The following is a 23003-nucleotide window of genomic DNA, read 5'->3' as shown; positions in this document are numbered from 1 at the left end:
TATATGTCCTCAATATTGATAACATAATATCCTTATAATGTCCTTAATATTGACAATATAGGAATCGCCATATATGGGCATAAAACGTACGTAAGTAATGCCAAGCAGGGCCTTGGTCAGTTAGGGCCTTGGTTTGATGCCTGTGGATCTCCATATATGGGCATAAGGGGGTACCCTAACATCCTCATTTTCGGCCTGGGATTTATGACATCAGAAATCTCCATGTATGGGCATAAAAGGTTTTTTTCTTTTTCTGGGAATGACCATATGGACTTTTTATTATATTTTATCCTTTATTAATAATAATATGTATCCATATACATACAATATATGTTATGCCCATACATGGAGATGGGCATAAAAAAACGTACGTTAATTAGTAATGCCAAGCAGGGCCTTGGTGAGTTAGGGCCTTGGTTTGAGGCCTGTGGATCTCCATATATGGGCATAAGGGGGTACCCTAACATTCTCATTTTTGGCCTCCATTTTCTGTACAATGTCACATGACATCCCTTTTATGCCCATATATGAGTCATTCTGTACCACATCACTGTGATCAACTTTCGCTTTGCCATGCAATCAACTTCAGAGCAGTGATGTGGCACAGAGTGACAGTGAGTCACAGTGATGTGGTACAGAATGACTCATATATGGGCATAAAAGTGATGTCATGTGACATCACTTCCTGTACTGAAAAACATGTGACATCACACTGACATCACTTCCTGTACAGCCGGACAGACAAGCGACAAGGTTTTCTCAAGGTCACTACATTTTAGCTCTTTAAGTATAATAGGGCTAGTGAAATCAAAAATACGTTTTTCACACTTTTAGGGCATATCTGTAGTGATAATATCTTCATACCTAACCTAACAGTAGATGGCAAAAAAGTGAAACCTTTCTGAGTTTGAGTACTATGACAAATCAATTTTGCAGCCCTAGTCCAGCTAGCCCCTAAACAAAAACGTAATGCGTGATGACGAACGCTGACTCGACTAAATAATTCATGAGGTCAGAATGACTGACAGGTGCCTGTGTCAGTCAACTTCAACAATGGGCCAGGTGGACTGTTGAATAATTCATTGGCTGGTGTCAAAGGAGACGCCCCAAGTCAGTTTCCTCCCAGCGATCAAGGAAGGTTAGGCAGGAACAGACAACACCCGGAAGTTGGCACACCATGGGACGCCGCCATGACACTTTTGGGTGGCGGAAGTGACAAAGTGCTCATAGACGCTAATGTTATTTTGGGTGGCACTTCTGCCACCCAAAGTGTCATGGCGGATGGCCATGGAGCCTAAAATGACGTTGGTGACTGTTCTTGCTGAGACCTTCTTTGCCAGCGATTATGTCCTGCCTCCGTGGCCCGTTTGACCAAGGAATGTATGGAAGGAAGGGATATCACCTGACAACGGGTTATGCGCCATGTCCGGCCATGACGCTCACCATGGGTGCCAGAACTCGCATCAGAAGTGCAATGAAATACGTGTCAGTGAATGGAGCCGGCTAGATCAGCTCATGAACAAACCTGGAAGAAACACTATTTATTCCAGTAGACCTAGATAATAAAAGTCTACTATATATATAGATATATATAAAAGAAAACATATCAAAGGTATTTTTACAATCACTTGCTTTTCGATTTGCACAGTAATAATAATAACAGTAAATAATAATCGTTTGTCTCCGAAGTATCGCGAGATTTGATTCCCAGACAGGAAACGGTGGATAGTCTTGCGATACTTGGCACGTTTAGAAACATACATATCTTTAGATACTGCTATAAAATGACACGGTGCACATATCGAAAATCAACACAGCAGAAAAAATGTGTGACATGCCTTCTTTTATTTTCCTGAGCCGTTATAATCAATCAATATAATCAATCAATTGTTCAGAAATAGTGTTTATTCATGAGCTTCCACTGCATTCCCTAACCCTAAACCTAACCTCAGTAAACCTAACTAAATTCGGACTAAGGAACCTTCGGACTAATGAACCTTCGGACTTATGGGCAGTCCCCTGGCAGGTGCCAGTCCCCTGGCACCCATGGTGCGACGAATCTGCCGGTTGGAATTGCGAGATAGCAAAAATGACGTTGGTGTCTTTACCTCCTATTTACCTTGCGTTTGACTAGGGAATGCGTCACCATATTAGGAAGTGGAGCAAGTGGAGCACTTCCGTTTCAGTCCGTCTTTAATTGGTTAACCCCGCTCAGTTTCAACCCATCCAATCCTTCATTCTACAAATCATCTGCTGGCTTTGAATGACGCCTGCCGACAATTTTTCCCGACACAGACAAACAATGTCGCCAATTGGAGGTGACTGCAGTGCTTCACAAACTGGGTCCAATCTGCCTTTGTTTGGCCTTTTTCACCGGAGAAACAAACGTTATTGGATCAGTGAGTGATTGTAAATGAGCAGGAATAGAGGGGGTAATTTAACACCAGTGTGGTCCCTGATAGGAGCATTGTGCAGCAGGAGTCTGGTCCTTTCCTAATCCGCCTCGGAGCTTTGTGTTTGATTGCGTACTGTTGAAAATGGGGATGAGTCTGCCTCTTCAAAGCCGGTAACATAAGAGGGGTGTGCGTGTGTGTGTGTGTGTGTGTGTGTGTGTGTGTGTGTGTGTGTGTGTGTGTGTGTGTGTGTGTGTGTGTGTGTGTGTGTGTGTGTGTGTGTGTGTGTGTGTGCACGTGCCCTGCCTGCTTGTCTGCCAGCGTTTAGTCACAAAAGACGACTGTGTGTGTGGACGACGTACAATCATAAATCTTCATTTTGTCACAGCCATATGCCAGTTATTTCAATTATGCCACATTCCCCATTTAATAGCTGTACTTTGCGTATTACAATCTTGGCTCCGTAAAGATACAAACCTTGCGTGCGTGTGAACTAATGAGAGAACACATTTTACAGTTCTACAAACACTGTTTCAAAATATGATACAATCTGATTAGGAAGGGCTACTTCAAGATCAAGTTTGGTGGCAGGCATTCTGGTTTGGGATATAGACTGGCTACAGAAATCGCAAAGTAAGTGGCTTGTTTCTGGGGAGAAAGTCAAACAAAAAAGGCAAGAAGTGGTCTCCTATAGCACTGAAACACAAGGTGGATTGCATGAGAGTTCATCAATCCAGTCCCTTTTCCATTCTTGGTAGACTTGTTAGAACAGGTGTGAGGGGTCAAACTAATGACCCACTGTACATACATTAAAAGAATATTATGTGAAAAGGAAACGTGAAATAGGCATGGAAAAATACTCAAGGTGCTGCATATGATGGCTCCCACATTTTAAAGGAGAAATGTATTCTGAAGCAATGGATTTGAGTACGTATTGTTCATTCAGACTTTACAAGTGATGACAGTCAGAATGTTCAGATGGATGAGGGATAATTCAATAATACGTGCCATTTGAAGAGCAACCATTTTGAATTGTATTAGAGTCGCGTCGGTTGTTTCAGCAGGCCAAACATCTGATGAAATTATGCTAGATCCTGTGGTGAATAATAGCTGCAGATAATCCAGACATTTTAGTTTTCGATCTTTGGGGGACCATGGCAAAACATTTTGGCAGGCTTTCGAGGTGCATTTAACAGAGTGCGTGGGTTTGGCTGCCCTCTGTGACAAATATTGTGAAAGCACAGGAAAGAAGAAAGGCATTACATGGCCATAGCCTCTTTCATAGTATGGTCCCATGAAGAAAAGATTGAAAACTTTGTTCGCAATAGGGTTAAATTAACCTACTGTATAAGGGTTCATTTTTACACTTGGATGTAAATTAATTGACTGCAATGAAGAGTTTTGTCAAAGATAAAACCATCTAAACAGTTCTGGGCCTGTACTTAAATTCAAATATTGGTTTGTTTCTCATCCATGAGTCACTGATGTTTGCCGGTACAGCTGCAGAAACATTCTTTTCTATTTATGTCTTCATCACGCCCTGTAGCTTGCACCCCACTTCTTTCCCACTTGTCTCTATAAAAACCCAGGATTTGGGTGAGAGTGCTTGCCTTTCCTCTGGGCATGGTCCCTGTTTTAGCTGGCCGCCCCCAGGCCACACGGCGTCCTGCGTGCGCTGCGGTCTGCGCGGGCCGCACCAGGGCCGCATCTGTTGGCATTTAGCACCAGCTTCCCCACCTCCTCGCTGATCTCCGGTCCACATTAACCGGCCTAATTTGTCTGCCAAAGCCCACTCTGATTGCTACCATGTGATGTCATGTGAAAGGTGAGGGATACCTACTTATCTGTGAAGACCACAGAGGGAAGGGTGTGTGAACGAGTCAAAGGGAACGTCCCGAAAAACAGAATTTGCAATGCTTTTCTTTCTTAAAACCACACAAACACAAGCCCTGTTCTAATCATAATAGGTGAACACAGGGGTGTCGCACCAAATTCTGGGCCCCGGGTACAAGGATTCACTGTGGGGCCCCTGTGCTTTAACTATTGAAAAATAGCAGATATACAAGCTCACAGCGCGGCACCGAGTGCCGCGCTGCGAGCTTGTAGATCTGCTATTTTTGAAAAATCATGAAAATCTTTGAATATTTCAAATCCTTCTAAGGTTTTTTGAAAAATCTATGTTTCGATGTCAGTGGAGCTCAAACCTTTTCATGTGAAAGGACCCCCAAAATGATATGTATTTGGCCACGGACCCGCATCTCAAAATATTTAGTTCCAGGGACCCCCTCAGAAGCAGAATTTGAGTTACAAATGTTCGCTTAAAAAATACATATATTCAAAGATTTGCGCACATTTTCACGACTTTTCAAAAATAGCAGATCTACAAGCTCGCAGCGCGGCACTCGGTGCCGCGCTGTGAGCTTGTATATCTGCTATTTTTCAATAGCTAAAAGTATAAAATAATTAAGGCCCCTCCACCACCTTGGGCCCTAGTAACTCAGTCCCACTTTTCTACCCCTTGTGACGCCCCTGGGTGAACATCTATAAATATGCGAGCGTTCTACAAAAATAGGTGATCTGCACGCTCACAGAGCCTAGTGTTGCGAAGCATTGTGAGCATTATTGCCCGTGTTCAACAACGAGATTTGGTGTGGAGGGAATAAGTACAAACCAAGTGCCCAAGTACAAACGCCTAGGGCAGGGGTTCCCAAACCTTTTTGTCTCAGGGCACCCCATAAATATTGTTTTAATCCGAGGCACCCCTACACATAATTTTCACTCCCAGCACCTTATATTTATAGCATATCGTCGTTGTCGGGTGGAAACCTTGTATGTCCAAAACCGTTCATTTTGTATTTATCATCTATGAAATGAATAGTACAAGCATACATGAATAGTACAATAGTACTAGCACACAAGTACTAGTACAAGCACACAACGCCTCGTAGATCGCCTGTTTTCACTAGTTTTGTGCGACAGTCTTGTATGATGAAGCAGGGCTTTGCTTTACCAAAAGACGTACACATTTGAAACTTGGAGATACGAGGTTTCTGCCCGACAGTGACGATATTTTAGTGATTAAGTTGCGAGGAAAACGTTGAGATAATAGCCATTTTGGTTAGAACTGACTGAACACTTTTGTACTTTTACTCAAATACATTTTGAAACCCGGACTTCTACTTGTAACAGAATATTTCTACACCGCAGTATTGCTACTTTTACTTGAGTGAAGAATGTGAGTACTTTTAAACTGCGTGTTATGCAGCAGGCGGGTGCAGGCAATCAGCGACGCGCCACAGGGCCACGTGAGTGAGACACAGCGTGACTGACACTACCAGTAAGACTCCCTAATCGGGAGATAAGCGACCGTCAGGTCGCAGCGTGATTTTAGGGCAAAATGTGTAGGAGCAGTGTCCAAAAATGTGTTTGAAAAAATCGGCCAGATGGTGGCGCTATATGGGACAGATCCATGTTGATGACATGAGTGTAGACATACTGTGTACCGATTTGCGTGATTTTAGGGCTAAATCTGTAGGAGCAGTGTCCAAAAATGTTTTTGAAAAAATCGGCCTGATGGTGGCGCTATATGGGACAGATCCATGTTGATGACATGAGTGTAGACATACTGTGTACCGATTTGCGTGATTTTAGGGCAAAATCTGTAGGAGCAGTGTCCAAAAATGTGTTTGAAAAAATGGGCCTGATGGTGGCGCTATATGGGACAGATTCATGTTGACGTCTCTCTTGGCGCCACCGAGGCGGACGCGTGGGTACCGGCCCCGGCTCTCCCGGTCGCTCCTAGCCCGAGTTACGGCATTTTATGTGTGCTGCAGTGGCGGGGGTCCTCCACTAGGGGCATCCATTCAGGAGCACCAGGAGTCGGTGGTCCCCAGGAATTCCCCGTGAACAGCCCCGTTTGGGTGGTCATTTTTGCACTTTTTGGCGGCGGTGGAAGGGGGTCCCTGGGGGTCCCTGGAGCTCCGGGGGTCCCTGGTGGGGTGGAGGTTGTGGATTAGCAGGCAAGGAGTGTGTGTGCAAAGTTTGGCATGGATTGGGGTAACGGTGGCGGAGATATGAGTTGGGGAAAAGTGTGACATGACGGACAGACTGACAGACTGACTGACAGACAGCCGGTGGAGGTTTTGGTAGTAACTGCGACCTGACGGTCGCAATTAGTGTGACCGACGTACTGACTGACTGAGGGATGATGAAGCAGGGCTTTACATTGCGAAGAAACGTACAAATTTGAAACTTGGAGATACAAGGTTTCTTCCCGACAGTGACGATATCTACACCCCCGTATTATGTTGGAGTGCCCATGGATTCTTGGGACAGTGGGGAAAGTGTGCCCATGCAGAAAAAAAGGTTGAGAAACACTGCACTAGACATAACATGTGAATTCTGTTTGCGCGTTGCATTTCACTTTAAAAGAGCGGCGGGGAGTGAAATAAAGGAGACATACAGTAACAGTGAGTGCGTGTGCGTGTGTGCGTGTCACAGGGGAAGCGGATGTCAGTGACAGCGTTACAGAACCAGGGAGACGGGCAGAAGGATGTGGGGAGGAGAGGGAGGGCAGCATGGAGACATATAGGAACTCATGAAAGGGAACGCAGCCTATATGTGAGGTTTCGGTGGTCTCGTGAAGATTCCCAGTCCTCCAGAGATATGCTGGCTGAGACAGTGATAAGTCCAGACCGAGATGTCATCTGGACCATCTGTGGGCCAGCACGGCCACACAGTATTAGGGGCAGGGACGTGCTGGGCCCCTGATTCAGCCCGGGAAAAAGAGTTGGAGAGGCCCTCATTGCGCGCTATAGAGAGAGATCTCTCTATAGCGCTGCTGCTACTCAAATGATTTGCCATTTCAGATCATGACAAGTGACAAGCCAGTGGGCCAATTACATGAGTTATATTTCGTCATTGTCGGGTGGAAACCTTGTATGTCCAAAACCGTTTGTTTTGTATCATTTTAAAAATGATTTAAACTAGTGAAAACAGCCGATCTACAAGCACACAAGGCCTCGCACCGCGAGGCCTTGTAGATCTGCTGTTTTCACTACTTTTGTGCGACGGCCTTGTATGGTGAAGCAGGGCTTTGCTTTGCGAAGAAATCTACAAATTTGAAACTTGGAGATGCAAGGTTTCTGCCTGACAGTGACGATTTACTTTGTTGGCCGCCCAGCCCCCAAAATGGAACGAAGGCAGCCATTGTATTTTTATTTTTTTCCTAATGGCCGGCTTGGACCTACCGGGAATGAACCGGCCGTTCGGGAGTTGGCCCGCTTTTCCCAATGGCCAGCACGTCCCTGGTTGGGGGGGAATATCCCCCCTTTATTTCCTTTCATATTCCCAGCTGCCCTCTCTCTCTCTCTCTCTCTCTCTCTCTGTACAAGAAGCCTTTCTGTGCAAGAGGGAATTGCAATTTCCTGGTGATGGTTGGAGACGCGAAGGCCCACAAAGTGGTTCCCCCAGGGGTCCTTGAGAGAGTTCCATGGGGTCCCCAGCCAAATCATAGATAGGAATAAATTGGGGTCCCAGAGATAGAAATGCCATTAAATGGGGGGTGGGTCCGTAGCCTAAATTGGGGGTCGTCAAAATTAAAATGGTTGAGAGTCACTGCTAGAGCTGTAAAAACCTTCTCTTATGGGGGGGTCCCCGGCATATCTTTTCAAACGAAGGGTTCCGCGGCCTAATAAGTGTCAATTTGGGGTCCTTGACATAAAAACTTTTGAGAAGCAGTGCCTCAGGAGCTCCACCTCCTTGTCATGTAAAGACAGTGGTTCTCAACCTTTTCAGGCCACCACCCCCTGACGAGCACTAAGACCCCCCCCCCCCCCCCCCCCCGAAATAATTTGGTGACCCCCCTGGGGGTCCCGACCCACAGGTTGAGAACCACTGATGTAAGACCCGCGCTGCGTGATGGAACAACACGGCCAACTGGAGTGGAACAGTATCCTCCGGTCCGCAATCTCTCTCTCCCATCTCGCTCCCAGTGGACACTGCCTTTAGGCAAAGGATCTCGCATAGCATCAGCTATTCCTCCGGCTCGAAGGACCACCTCTCGCCGGAGTCGAATTAAGTCGCGCCCACCTGCTGACATTAAAGGTCAGGCCTCGGCTATGTTCTCTCGCTAACGTTTCTTGGAAACCGATTCTGGCACGATCGCAGCAATCAGTTTCTATATACCTGCAGTCCCTTTTTTTTTGGCCCTGGTAACAGAAACCAATAGGAAATGTTAAGCTGACCTCGGGTCAACGTCCACAGGCATGTGGAAGCTTCCTAACCCCACGCACGCACACACACACAGCACACACACACACGCACGCACGCACGCACGCACCAGGGACATGCTGGGCCCCTGATTCAGCCCGGGAAAAAGATTTGGAGAGGCCCTCATTGCGCGCTATAGAGAGAGATCTCTCTCTATAGCGCTGCTCTCTATAGCGCTGCTGCTACTCAAAGATTTGCCATTTCAGATCGTGACAAGTGGACAAGCCAGTGGGCCAATTACATGAGTTATATTTCGTCGTTGTCGGGTGGAAACCTTGTATGTCCAAAACCGTTTGTTTTGTATTTATCATTTGAAAAATGATTTAAACTAGTGAAAACAGCCGATCTACAAGCACACAGTGCGAGGCGTTGTGTGCTTGTAGATCTGCTGTTTTCACTACTTTTGTGCGACAGCCTTGTCTGATGAAGCAGGGCTTTACTTTACGAAAGAATGTACACATTTTAAACTTGGAGATACAAGGTTTCTGCCCGACAGTGACGATTTACTTAGTTGGCCGCCCAGCCCCCAAAATGGAACGAAGGCCGACATTTTATTTTACATTCTTTCCTAATGGCCGGCCGGGAATGAACCGGCCGTTCGGGAGTTGTCCCGCTTTTCCCAACGGCCGCGCGCGCACACACACACACACACACACACACACACACACACACACACACACACACACACACACACACACACCAGGAGGACCACCATGTTCATCCGCAGATCCATTCCAGCAGCAACCGATCTCCTCCACAAGCGGCGGTTTCTCAAACACTTTCCCGTCGGCGAACCACCCCCCAGATTGGCCATATAGCAGTGCATGGGCGCGGTTTACTGGTGTCACTAAAAACATCTCCCATTCATTTTCCCCGCGTAGACTTTTACAAAAATATTTATAACACTTATTTGAAGCCTATAGAATCAAGCCATCCCGGATCCTGGTGAAGGTATCCGGGATGGCAATATTTCATTATATGATATACTACATTAATAAATGCCCTTTGTTTAGCGATTTATCCTTTTATTTATTTTACAGAATCAAAGGTTTCATGGTCGTGATTCACCATCATCCTGCACGGCTTGATTCTATAGGCTTCAAATAATTGATATAAATATATTTGTAAAGGTCTATGGGGGAAATGAATGGGAGATGCCCACGCCCACCACTGCTATGCCCCATTGATATGTATTTGGCCGTGAACCCCCATTTGTGGGGGCCAGAGACCCCCACAAAATTGCCCAAAAATGGAAAGGGGCGGCTTAAGTGTATAAACTGTTCCTCATTTAGCTGGGGACCCCCTGAGCGACCTCTGTGGGGCCCAGGAACCCCATGTTGAGCACCAGTGCTCTACGGCAGTGGTTCTCAACCAGTGGTCCTTGACGGGGTTCCAGGTGGTCCCCAGCTGAATGATTAGTTGATAACCAAATGGACCTGTATATATATCTTTAAAGATATACAGGTCCGCTTGCATATAAATTAACCGTTGATTACATTCACCTGTTTGTTTCCCGTTGCTGGCTCCCATTACTCCCATTACTCAGATTTTAAATCCCATCGCCTGAAGAGCTGGTCCCCTCGGATTGGTTCAGAAACACACAGGCTTCCTTTTCAAACTGAAACTTCAAAATAAAATACCCAGGAGGCATCAATTGCAAGAGCAAACGGGGCAAAAAGGCAATCTATTGATGCACTCACACTTGCTATAGAAAAGATCAAGGCACACTTACAGTATGAACTGTGAAACAAGGTATTTTGTGTTTTAGTTTTTTGCCCCCAAACCTTATATAACCAGGGGTTTTCAAAGTGGGTGACGGGGCACCCTGGGGTGCCGGCGTGCCACGACGGCAGTCCAGGGGTGCCGCGAGATAATTTGATAATATTTGGAATTTGTTTGGACACAGAAATATTTAGTATCATTTTAAACTTGAAGTACAAAGTTATTTTGAGTCAGTTCTAACCAAAATGGCTATTTACTCAACGTTTTCCTCACAACATAATCACTAAAATATCGTCACTGTCAGGCAGAAACCTCTGTCGCACAAAACTAGTGAAAACAGCAGATCTACAAGCACACAACGCCTCGCGATGTGCTTTTAGATCGGCTGTTTTCACTAGTTTAGTACATTTTATAGATGATAATTACAAAATGAACGGTTTTGGACATACAAGGTTTCCACCCGACAACGACGATATGCTATAAATTTAAGGTACTGGGAGTGAAAATTATAATGTAGGGGTGCCTCGGATTAAAACAAAATATTTATGGGGTGCCCTGAGACAAAAAAGTTTGGGAACCCCTGATATAGACGTCAATTGTCAATGTATTGTAATGTCTCGTTGGTTGTGTCACGTTGGAACCAGGGGGTGGGCGGGTTTCAGGGGGAGGGAGGAAGGAGAAAGTGGAGAGAGGGTGGCCCTGCACACACACATAAGGCAAGAGATACAAGAGGCAGGACGTGATCTGTGGATGTATTTTCTTGTTTTTTTGAGCGGTGGTAAACCACTCCATAGAGTGGCTGTGCGTGTGTCTGTAGCCTTTTTCCTCAGCGTTTTGCCATAGCAAAACGTGTGTGTGTAGCATAGCCTGTACATCCTAGACTCAAATCCTAGTCTGAAGACGTTATGCAAGCACGACCACCGATCACTTCACATTGGGTGTGATTTTTTTTTCTCAGCATCTGTCACCTGCATATGTCCGAAATGATTACCGCCCAAAGATGTTGTGAAAAGGGGTCTGCTTTTTCAATGTAAAATGAAAAATGAATAAAAATGTGGTAAAAAAAAAACTTCTGCATTACTTAATTTACAAGAAGTCTGCACAATTAGATAGAATTGTTATTTTGATCAACGCTTGCCTGTTATCTCTCCAATAATGGTACCAAATCAATACAGCATGGAATTGTGGAGAACACCGTATCCAACGATAAATGAAGCGTCAGCGTTAGTTTATGCAGGACACGGGGGTCGTCCCGACAAGCTGTAGTCAGCTGTCAGTCAGCTCTGTTCTCATACCTCATTCATTATCATATCCGCTGGTCACATGACTGCCACAATCCAATCAAAGCTCTCAATCAGTAGGGAAGGCTCCTTTAAATACGGCTTGCTTTCTCTACCTATGCTTGGTTTCCGAAGCTTCCTCCACCCTAGCCTCCACCTTTGCACGATCAGTCTGGCTAAGCTCAAATACTTGTGATTGTCTGATTCAGTTACATGTCAATGTTGTTAAGCTCAAATACTGTGATTTGATTACAATGTCAATGCATTGCTATTGTTCGGCTATTGTATTGCTTAGCGTTCCCTGATTTTGCTGAGCATGCTCAGAAAGCTTGCACAAAATTCAGGGAACATCTCCGAACACGGAGCCCTTTAACGCCAAGATTAACTGTATTCCATTTATGCCATATATGGTTACTCTACTTAGACGTGAGTGTTCCAGACTAAACAACATATTGTTAAGTTTTGGATCTAAAGAGAGGTTACATCTCATCAACGGTGGTACACAAAGGACCTCAACATGAAAAGGGTTGAAAACCACCACTCACTGTAGGCGAAATCACACGACCGCGGCCCATGCTGGTCGAGAGGCTGACTGGCGTGACCTGGCACGGACCTTCAGCAAACCAGGGCTCTGCATGCCAGGAGCCGTCTGCAACCGCCGGAGACCATCACAGCTATAATGACGCCCGCCGGACCATTACTCTTCCACTCTGCCAAAATCCGACATGGGATATTTGCACCTAAATATGTTGATGTAACGTGAAGAACGGCTACAAATATAGGAAGCTGGGGCCTTGACCCACGCCGCTTCTTTGCCGCACCTTGTATCGAAGTCCCGTCCTTCAAAATGAGTCCATGGGCCATACGAGATGTCGGTATCCGAAAGGTGGCAAAGGTTACCATGCATTTTTGAAAAGCTCTATATGTGTAGATTATATTTTGGTATGATAACCCTTTCTGAGACACAGCTAAATTGGTGTTATCAGCCGCTAGAGTCGGTGTCCCATCATTAATCTGCTTTAAGTAGCATATGATGGGTCAAACTAGGGTTTTTTTCATGATTCTGAATCCATTGCAAGCAATTGTTTTGCATGAAAAACATTCCTTGGGCTAAAACGGCCCCCCACAAAAGTGTGAAAAGTGATGGCTCGTCACTTTTCATCACTAAACCATAGTCTTGTGGGGCCGTTTTTAGCCCAAGGAATGTTTTTTGTGCAAAACAGATGCTTGCAATGGATTCAGAATCATGAAAAAAACCCTAGTTTGACCCCTCAAATGCAACTTAAAGCAGATTAATGTTTTGCTTTTTTTAGCGGCTGATAACACCAATTTAGCTGTGTCTCAGAAAGGGTTATCATACCAAAATATAATCTACACATATAGAGCTTTTCAAAAATGCATGGTAACCTTTGCCCCCTTTTGGATACCGACATCTCATATGGCCCATGGACTAAATCCCTGGGAGTTGAATTCGGTAACAAAAAAAAAAAAAACACAGCCCCCTCTGACAGCATAGCATGGACGTGGAAGCGGTACGGTAGCACAAATCGGCAGTTAGCAGGGGGGGCTCACGTTCAACACCAAACTCGGGGATTTGCAGATACATAAACGGAATAATGAATCCAAATAATCAATGGCGGTTGGATATATGGGGGGAGGGTCTGGAGAGAGGACGTCTTGAAGCAGTCAAGGTCGGGGGGGCGAGGCCCCCGTGCGTCCGTCCGTCACCCGGAGAGGAAGCTCTGGACAACCAGGGCCTTGTGTCTGCCAGGGGAAAGCAGGACTCGGGCTCCTAGATTCAACAACACAGGCACCTGTGAAAATATGGGCAGCGCACCACATATCAAACCAAATAAATTCGCCTTGGCGCGGAGCGAGGGCACGCTCCGATGACAGATGCCACTCGGCGGCCGCGCCCGGGGGCCAATAAAGCGGGAGGATGTGCGGCGGCCCGCTATATAGCGGGATGGTCAAGCACACAATGAACCCCGGAGTGTTCATTTTCACTTCAGTTTAGGAGGTGAGTTGACGGACCCTTATTACCTCTTTTCTGTATCATGCTTGGATTTCACAGCTTAGACCAGGGTTCCCCAATTAGTTTTCCCCAAGGGCCGAATTATGTCTAGGGTACCAAGCCGAGGGCCACAACATTGCAGGGGGCGACGGTGGTGTTCCCACTACTCCAGCGACAGTTTTTGTCGTTGTCAGGTGAAAATCGTGTATGTCCAAAAAACAGCCGATCTACAAGTGCTTGTAGATCTGCTGTTTTTATTACTTTTGTGCGACGGCCTTGTATGATTTGTGAAAGAACGTACAAATTTGGAGATACGAGATTTCCACCCGACAACGACGATATACTAGTGTTGTTGCTGCTGGGTTGGTGTGGGCCAGACAGTAGCCCCCCGCAGGCCGCAAATGGCCCGCGGGCCGCATTCTGGGAAACCCTGGCTTAGAGGCTTGTGTGTGTGTGTGTGTGTATTCAAGCATTCTGCCCCCCCACCTGCCCACCCCACATGAACATATTTAAGTTAATGAATTAATCCTGTTTACAAACTATGGTCCTGCATAGTCCGAGCATTTCAGGCAAAAATCATGCACTTTATGATAGAAGCATGAAATTTGGCACACAGTTAGAACATGCCATATGGAACCCCGACAAAACTGTGAAAAGTGATGACTCATCACTAAACCATAGTTTTATGGGGACCGTCTCTAGCCCAAGGAATGTTTTTCGTGCAAAACGAATGCTTGCATTGGATTCAGAATCCCAAAAAACACCTAGTTTGATGCCTCACATGCTACTTAAAGCATACTTATTGTGTGTATTATTTTACTGTGCAGTAAAGTCTATGAGACTTTGATTGGCTCCCACAAGTTTCCAAAGACAAATCTGCAATGTCCCTATAGCCAAAATGTTTTCCATAATGGCATGTTCTAACTGTGTGCCAAATGTCATGCTTCTATAAAGTGCACGATTCCATCAAAATACTGCCCGAAACGCCTGGACTAGTAAAGGTTGTCAATGAATGTTGCCTTGACCTCTCACAAGCAACATGCAGGGGCGTCACAAGGGGTAGGAAAGTGGGACTGAGTTACTGGGGCCCAAGGTGGAGGGGCCCAAATAACTTTATCTATTGAAAAATAGCAGATATACAAGCTCACAGCGCGGCACCGAGTGCCGCGCTGCAAGCTTGTAGATCTGCTATTTTTGAAAAGTTGTGAAAATGTGTGAAAATCTTTGAATATATGTATTTTTTTAAGCGAACATTTCTAACTCAAATTTTGCTTCTGGGGGTCGCTGGAACTAAATATTTTGAGATCGGGGTCCGTGGCCAAATACATATCATCTTGGGGGTCCTTGACATAGGTTTCTTGCACACATTTTCACGATTTTTCAAAAATAGCAGATATACAAGCTCGCAGCGCGGCACTCGGTGCCGCGCTGTGAGCTTGTATATCTGCTATTTTTCAATAGTTAACATTCATGGGGGGCCCGCAGTGAAAGCTTGTACCCAGGGCCCAGAATTTGGTGTGACGCCCCTGGCAACATGTATCCTCTCAGTGTAGAGACTCTGCACACACTGAGGGTTGACTCAACAATGACAACATTAGCAATAGCAAAAACAAATCATTGTGATGAATGCTAGCAGTGTTTGCGGCTACCATCACTCATCTGTAATGAAGGCAAATTCCTAAGAGCGGCTGTCACTCTCTGTGCGTCCAGCAGTGGCATTAGCTGAGCCTTGGAGGCCTCCGAGCCTCGACACGGTGCAGTAAAACTGGAGGAAACCGCACTTCCTCTCCTCTCCACTCCGGCTGCCATGGCTTTATACAGGGGCGTCACAAGGGGGGTGGGGAGTGGGACTGAGTTACCAGGGCCCAAGGTGGGGTGGGGGACTTAATTATTTTATGCTTTAACTATTGAAAAATAGCAGATCTACAAGCTCGCAGCGCAGGACTCGTTTTGAAAAGTCGTGAAAATGTGTGCAGATCTTTGAATATTATGTGTTTTTTTTTTATTAAACATTACATTTTGTAACTCAAATTTAGCTTCTGGGGGGTCCCTGGAACTAAATATTTTGAGATGGGGGCCAAATACATATCATTTTGGGGGTCCTTCACATGAAAAAGTTTAAGCACCACTGACATAGAAACATACCGTTGTTTCCTGTTGAGATTGGCAGATTTCACCCAGGTTTTTTCATCTCACTCATGTCACTTTGTCTGCTGACCTCACTCAGCAACAAAATAAAAATTAAATTAAATTAAATTAAAATAAAACAATTCACAGTAGGCAAGCAGTGATCACCCTATGATGTTCACTGCAATGTAGTTTCAAAAGCACCGCTTTATTGAGAGTAAAAAAGAAAAAAGACCCGTGTGACATGTGTGATCTGGGCAGGTTGCCCCAAGAAATGTGCCAATCTCAACAGGAAACAACGGTAGGTTTTTCAAAAAACTTTAGAAGGATTTAGAAGACACTTATCCACCTGTTTCCGCAAGAATTTACTGTAGCATTATTTGCGGGACACTTCCAGTTAACAGCAGACATACAAGCTCACGTCGCGTTGCAGATGCAACCATTGTGAGCTTGTAGATCACTCTCGGCTGCGGCGTCGGAAGCTGCCTGCACATTCTGCGCAATGCACGATGGGATCTTGGAAAGTTGTGGATAGATTCGGGTCAAAAATATTCAAATACTTGCACAAATGTTCACGATTTTTCAAAAATATCAGATCTACAAGCTTGCAGCATTTTCAATAGTTAAAGGGCGGCATAGCTCAGGGGTAGAGAAACCGTTATTAGAGCACGAAGGGCTCCCAAAGGGTTCCCAGTTCGAATCCGGGCTCCCCCTGAGTTAATGTCGAAGGGTTCTTGGGCAAGACTCTGAACCCCACATTGCTCCCGGTGAGCCGTTTGGTGCCTTGCATGGTTTCCTCTGCCACCGGTGTATGAATGTGTGCGTGAATGGGTGAATGTAATGCACAATCTCTGTAAAGCGCTTTGGATAAAAGCGCTATATAAATGCACCATTTACCATTTAAAGCACAAAATAATGCGTTCCCAGTCTAAATGGCTTAAACCCCCTCAACCTATGAAGAACATTCATGGGGGGCCCGCAGTGAATCCTTGTACCCAGGGCCCAGGATTTGGTGCGACGCCCCTGGCCGTGGCTGCAGCCAAGCTGTGGCCAGGGCAGCGGCACCGCCGGCTGCCTGCAGGTGGCACGTCCAGGGCACGGAGGAAGGAAGGCCTCGTGTTGACTTTGGCGCCTTCTTCTCTCAGCACCACACAGGGACAGCGCCGCCGCTGCCAGCCCCGAGATCGGCCAGCTGCTTTGAGAAAAACGGACGACAGCCCCAGACGGGTATACCCAGATTGTCACGAGATCCATCCTGGCGGCGCTCTCTGCCCGTTTCCCCTCTCGCCATCCGTCCGGCATAATGAGCGAGTAGGGCCTGGCAGGCTCCAGGTTGATGGTGCTTTGGTGTGGTGGCACAGAGCGGCGATAAATCATTACGCTTCTGAGCGGCCGAAGTGAAGGGAGAACAGGTACCTCATTGTGCGGACATGTGCGACTGGTCAAACGATCAATACCCAGAGTAGCCCGGTGACTGCCAGTGCTTGTAACCAGGCTTTTAAAGCTTTTCCTTCTTTTTAATGTGGGAGGCTTGGGCCTGGTGCTTTTGGGGAACGTTTTGGCCGTGGCCTTCCACACACAGCACATTGTTTCCATCAGAATGTTCAGGAAACCTGTTTGCGTTGCTTTCTACTTCGGAAGTGAAGTTTTAGTCGGGTAATTAATGTGGTTTGCGGTTATCTTTTTCTCTTGCTTTATTGCACTGTGTGGATATTTTTGATCATTTTGTTGGACATGGCAGCTAACTTACTTCAGCTTGGAGAACTCCAGCACAGCATAATACACTCTTGAAGCCGACCAGGGCCTTGCTGAACAAATGCCCAGCAGTTTCGCACAGCCATTTTGTGAAAGTGGCAGATATGCGAGCCAAAAATGTTTGCTTTGAAGTTGCCAGCCAGACAGCCACTTCATATTCAGATGGTGAGAAAAGACAGAAATGATAAAAATGCAGGAGGGAAAGCCCCCCCTGCCACACAATACAACTGCCATCATTGACTGTCAGAAAGGGTGCACGGAGAAGAACTGAGAGAGGTTCCCCCACCTGTATGTGCACCTGTCCCAGGCACGGTGCACACGTAGACATCAAAGGGGGCTTGAGCCCCTGCCCTTTTACTCGTCTGTAAAAAGTGCCCTCTCCAGACCATGAATGCTGTTTTTACTATGGTGAAAGAAATACAAATGGCAAATGCCCTCTTTCCATGCCATACCTGAAGGCAGCATTCAAGAGAATTGCCATGTCCAAACTGTCCTGTATTTGAATGCAGCATCTTATGTTGGGGTGCGTGTCGATATTTCAATATAACATTTATGACAATATAACATTATGTTGAAAGAATTGCCCTCTCTGTGTAGAAATCTATGTACGCCACATCTCCATGCAGTATTGACTTGATTGCGACCGTAGGTCGCACTTACTACAGAAAGCTCCACCAGGTGTCCGTGCGTCAGTCAGTCAGTCAGTCCGTCCGTCACACTTTTGCCCTGCTCATATCTCCACAACCGTTGCCCCGATCCATGCCAAAATTTCCACACAAACTCCTTGCCTGCCAAACTACAACCTCCAAGGACCCCCGGAGTTCCAGGGACCCCCAGGTCCCTGGGGGACCCCCAGGTGTAAAAACATTACCACATACACGTCACACTTTCCCCCTACTCATATCTCGGCCACCGTTGGCCCGATCCATGCCACAATTTCCACACAAACTCCTTGCCTGCCAAACTACAACCTCCAAGGACCCCCGGAGTTCCAGGGACCCCCAGGTCCCTGGGGGACCCCCAGGTGTAAAAAAAATACCAAATGTGCAAAAATGACCAAATGACCACCCCCACGGGGCTGCTCACGGGGAATTCCCGGGGACCACCCACTCCTGCTACTCCAGAACGGATGCAAAAGTGGTGGCGCCCCCAGTGGAGGACCCCCTCCACTGCAGCTCACATAAAAAACGCGGAGACCCCACCCCTCATTTCTCACATGGCCCTCTTCTAGCGAGACCTACGGTCGCTTATCTCCCGATTAGGGAGTCTTACTGGTTATGCTTAGTTTAGTGCGGTAACAAGTACTGAAAATAGCCGACCTCCAAGCTCACAACACGTCGCAACGCTGCTATTTTCGACATTTTGAAATCTCAGCCCCTGCTTGCTTCTCTAGCATTCTCTGCACGTCCCTGACCTGTCCACACTATGGCTGAAACTCCAGGTATAGGGGAGGTGCTGCGGGGCAGGCAACACATTACACAGGTGGCAAAGTCTGGGAATGAAGGGACATTTCTGTACTATCGTTTGACTGAGGAATGCAGATTTATAGGCTTTTCTTTTTTTTTTGGGGGGGGGGGGGGGGGGGGGGCACCATCACACAATGTGTTTGTGGTTTGTGGTATGTGTTCAAGTATTTACCAGAGCATGATATGCAATTAAAATTAAAGGAGTCGTGCAGACCAAAACACATATAGGGTTAAATCTGCCTTTTATCATACCCCTTCATACCTGCTTTAGTCGATTCTTTTCATAGCTGCCCCTGTTGCTAGATTTCGGCTGCCCCTGTTGCTAGATTTCGCGGGCCCTCTGATAACTAACAGAGTAGATAGTCTTTATTCTAGTGCGGTTATTTCTTTAGCTTCAAAGTTAGTATTTTTTTTTATTGGATTGTGTTTACACAACATCCTGAGACCAACCAAACCGCTGTTTTGACCTCACAGGCACCCTTACTTGTCAAACAGACAAGAAGATCCTCTGCTCCTCCCCTCCCTTTCTAGGCTCTCCTCTCCCTGCTCTGGTGCAGAGCAGAGGCCGTTTGACAATAAGGGTGCCTGTGAGGTCAAAACAGCGGTTTGGTTGGTCTCAGGACGTTGTGTAAACACAATCCAATAAAAAAATACTAACTTTGAAGCTAAAGAAATAACCACACTAGAATAAAGACTATCTACTCTGTTAGTTATGAGAGGGCCACATGGGCAGCCGAAATCTAGCAATAGGGCCAGCTATGAAATATATCGACTAAAGCAGGTATGAAGGGGTATGATAAAAGGCAGATTTAAGTTTTTGGTCTGAACGACTCCTTTAATCCCCGGAGGGTAGTTGGGGTAAAACGGTCTTACCACTTTGTCATATTAATTGAAGGAAGTGTTTTTGAGGAGGGATTTTTTTTTTATATATACTCTTATTATGACCCTGTATAATATTGTCCGTGCGGCCTTGCGCTCTTCATGCCTTGCGCTTTGCAAAGTCAACATTGATATTCGCGTACACGCGGGGCTCGCGTGTTTACATAGCCCACTGACACAAGCCGACCATTTCTCAGAGATGAGGCACGGCTTCAGAGATAATCAAAAGCAGCGCGAGCGAGTGCGAACGCAGCGAACATGGAGAAGCACTTAACTTCTCCGCGCCCGCTCAATCCCCGCCGCTCGCGGCGCGAGAGCCTCGATACAAATGACGGTTACCTTAGGGGGTCAAGCTCACCATATAGGTCTCTGCAAGTCTGCATGGCCCGGGCAGTGTGTGTGTGTGTGTGCCAGGGGGGGTGCCACGACGGAAAAGTTATGTTTATTGTTTCAAGCCCCCCGAGGTGACGGAGAGGTGGAGGCGGGTATAGAGAATAAGGGATGGAAGGGGGGGGGGGGGGGTTGGGCACCACACGGAAAAGCGCTCGTAATAGCAACCAGGTGAGAGAGGCTTCGTAAGCCCCCAAGAATGCCATAGATTCACCCCCCCACCCCCACCCCCCACCCCCAAAAAACTCCCTTTGAATATAAAAATAAGAACTACGTGTTGAGATGAAGGTATGGAACAAGGGTCGATCAGAGTTACTACAGGGGGTCCTTCAAATCTTTGAGTGATAGCCAAAAATAGCAGATCTACAAGCTCACAACGCCTCGCAGCGCGAGGCGTTGTGAGCTTGTAGATCTGCTATTTTTGGCAAAGAGGTTTGGTGTAGAGGGGAAAAAGAGCAGACTGAGTACAGAGTGAAAGGTCAAGTTTATTAAGTATTGATGGTTCAAGTGGTTAAATGTCTGAAAACACACATTGACATGAATCCAAAATACACTGATTATTGTGGAGAGAGGGCGAGTGCCAAAGTCCGGCCGGTAGGTAGTACCTTGGACGGCCGCTAGTAAATTCAGACGGCCGGTGCTATATTCGGACGGCCGACCGGCCGGTCTATTCGGCCGGCCGGGTAACCTAACCCTAACCCTAACCCTGACCCTGACCTCCAAAAGACCTCCATATGACGTACTTACTGGGATTGTGCTGTCAAACAATGAAACTATATGGAATCTATGACAAGTTTGTGGGGGTCCCTGCTTCATCTCTCTCTCAACTAAGGGGTCCTTGGCCTGAAAACGTTGAAGACCCCTGGTATAGAAGATCAAGCCTTGAGAGAGAGACAGAGGGGACCACCACATGAGAGATCGAGAGAGAAGACCAGAGAGAGAGAGAGAGAGTGTGTGAGAGAGAGAAACACAGAGAACAGAGAAAGAGCAAGATTTAGTTTATTCATTCCCTGTTCAAAAGGTCATTCTTGGGTTTGTCTACAGGGCATACTTCACCTTTGGAGAATGCTGTGTGCTGGTGATCATATGGGCGTTAAGGGGAGAATTTATACAAACGCCGTGCCAAAGTTGCTTTCAAAAAGACAAAGATCTGTTAGTTGGCCTTCGCCAGACGCGCTCCATAGGTCTCTGGCATCACTTGTCTGCTCGTTCTAACCCATATATATGTCGTTTTTGAGAGGTGTGTGTGTGTGTGTGTGTGTGTGTGTGTGTGTGTGTGTGTGTGTGTGTGTGTGTGTGTGTGTGTGTGTGTGGGTTTCGTGAAGTGAGATTTGATGGGAGTCAATCAAAGGACACATTTCCAAAGTCCCTGAAGAGCTGGTGTGAATGATGGCTATCGCATTTCCTCTCAGGGTGAGTTTGCAATAAGCTGATGGCAGTCAATAGGTGTTGAGCTACAATATGGCCGACACCAGTACCACGACCGCCGTGCGGTCGTGACTTTTCAGCAGCGGTTAAGCACAGCCTACTGCTGAGGGGTTTGACATACTCAAGTGCTTTGGAGTCAGGGGTGTCGCACTAAATTCTGGACCCTGGGTACAAGGATTCATTCATATGTTGTGCTTTAACTATTGGAAAATAGCAGATATACAAGCTCACAGCGCAGCACCGAGTGCCGCGCTGCGAGCTTGAGATCTGCTATTTTTTTAGTCTTTGAAGTCTTTGAATATTTCAAATCCTTCTAAGGTTTTTTGAAAAGCCTATATACTATGTCAGTGGTGATCACACTTTTTCACATGAAGGACCGCCCAAATGATATGTAAATGTTCACTTAAAAAATAAAATTACTCAAAGACGTGCACGCATTTTCACAACTTTTCAAAAATAGCAGATCTACAAGCTCACAGCGAGGCACTCTGTGCCACGCTGTGAGCTTGTATATCTGCTATTTTTCCATAGCTAAAGTATAAAATAATCAAGGTCCCTCCACCTTGGGCCCTTGGGTTAGGGTCCACTCCCCCCCCCCCCCCCCCCCCTTGTGACGCCCCTGTTTGGAGTGAATAGAGCGCTGACTTAAGTTGCAACCGTTAGCTCTTTAGCCCAGTATAATTTTTGGATCCAAGCAGTTATCACGTTTTAGGGAGGTTTAAAGCAGATTTGTGCGGCAGCTACTTGGAAGATATACTCTCTGAGCTCTTTTGTTTAGCTGCAGTAAGTAAAAAGATTGCAAAAACAAGAGTAGAAGAAAAATGAATAAATAAAAAAGAGCACGCCCTGTCATGCGTCGGACGAGGGGACGCTTTGGGTTTGCCTACTGCTTCAAGTGGAGGACGCTTTGGGTAAGCCCAGTGGTCAAGAAGAAGGAAAAAAAAGGCATTCCAGAAGTGGGATTCGAAACTGCTATGTAAGTTTTACCAGCCACCCGACGTTACATATCACACCACTTTTTATTTACGGTATGTTTAATCAGACTGATCTGTCATTTCTTTGTCTCCCGCCAGTGGGAATATACCTCAAAGAATGTGTACACCCATCCAGCCCTCCTCATCAATGTCACTTGCTCCTTTGAGCATGTTTTCTCCCCCCCGCCGCCCATTATTTATGTGTGCTGGTAATGCCCTCAACACAAGAGATTAGCGGCTGTAATCATACGGCTGACTATTTTTACGTTTCTTGGTGTAATGCATGCATTCGCTCATTTTTCTCA

The sequence above is a fragment of the Nannobrachium achirus genome (assembly GCF_963921795.1).
Source record: "Nannobrachium achirus genome assembly, chromosome: 18".
In the NCBI taxonomy this organism is placed as follows: domain Eukaryota; kingdom Metazoa; phylum Chordata; class Actinopteri; order Myctophiformes; family Myctophidae; genus Nannobrachium; species Nannobrachium achirus.
The sequence above is the reverse complement of the archived record's forward strand: the minus strand, read 5'-3'. Positions refer to the sequence as shown.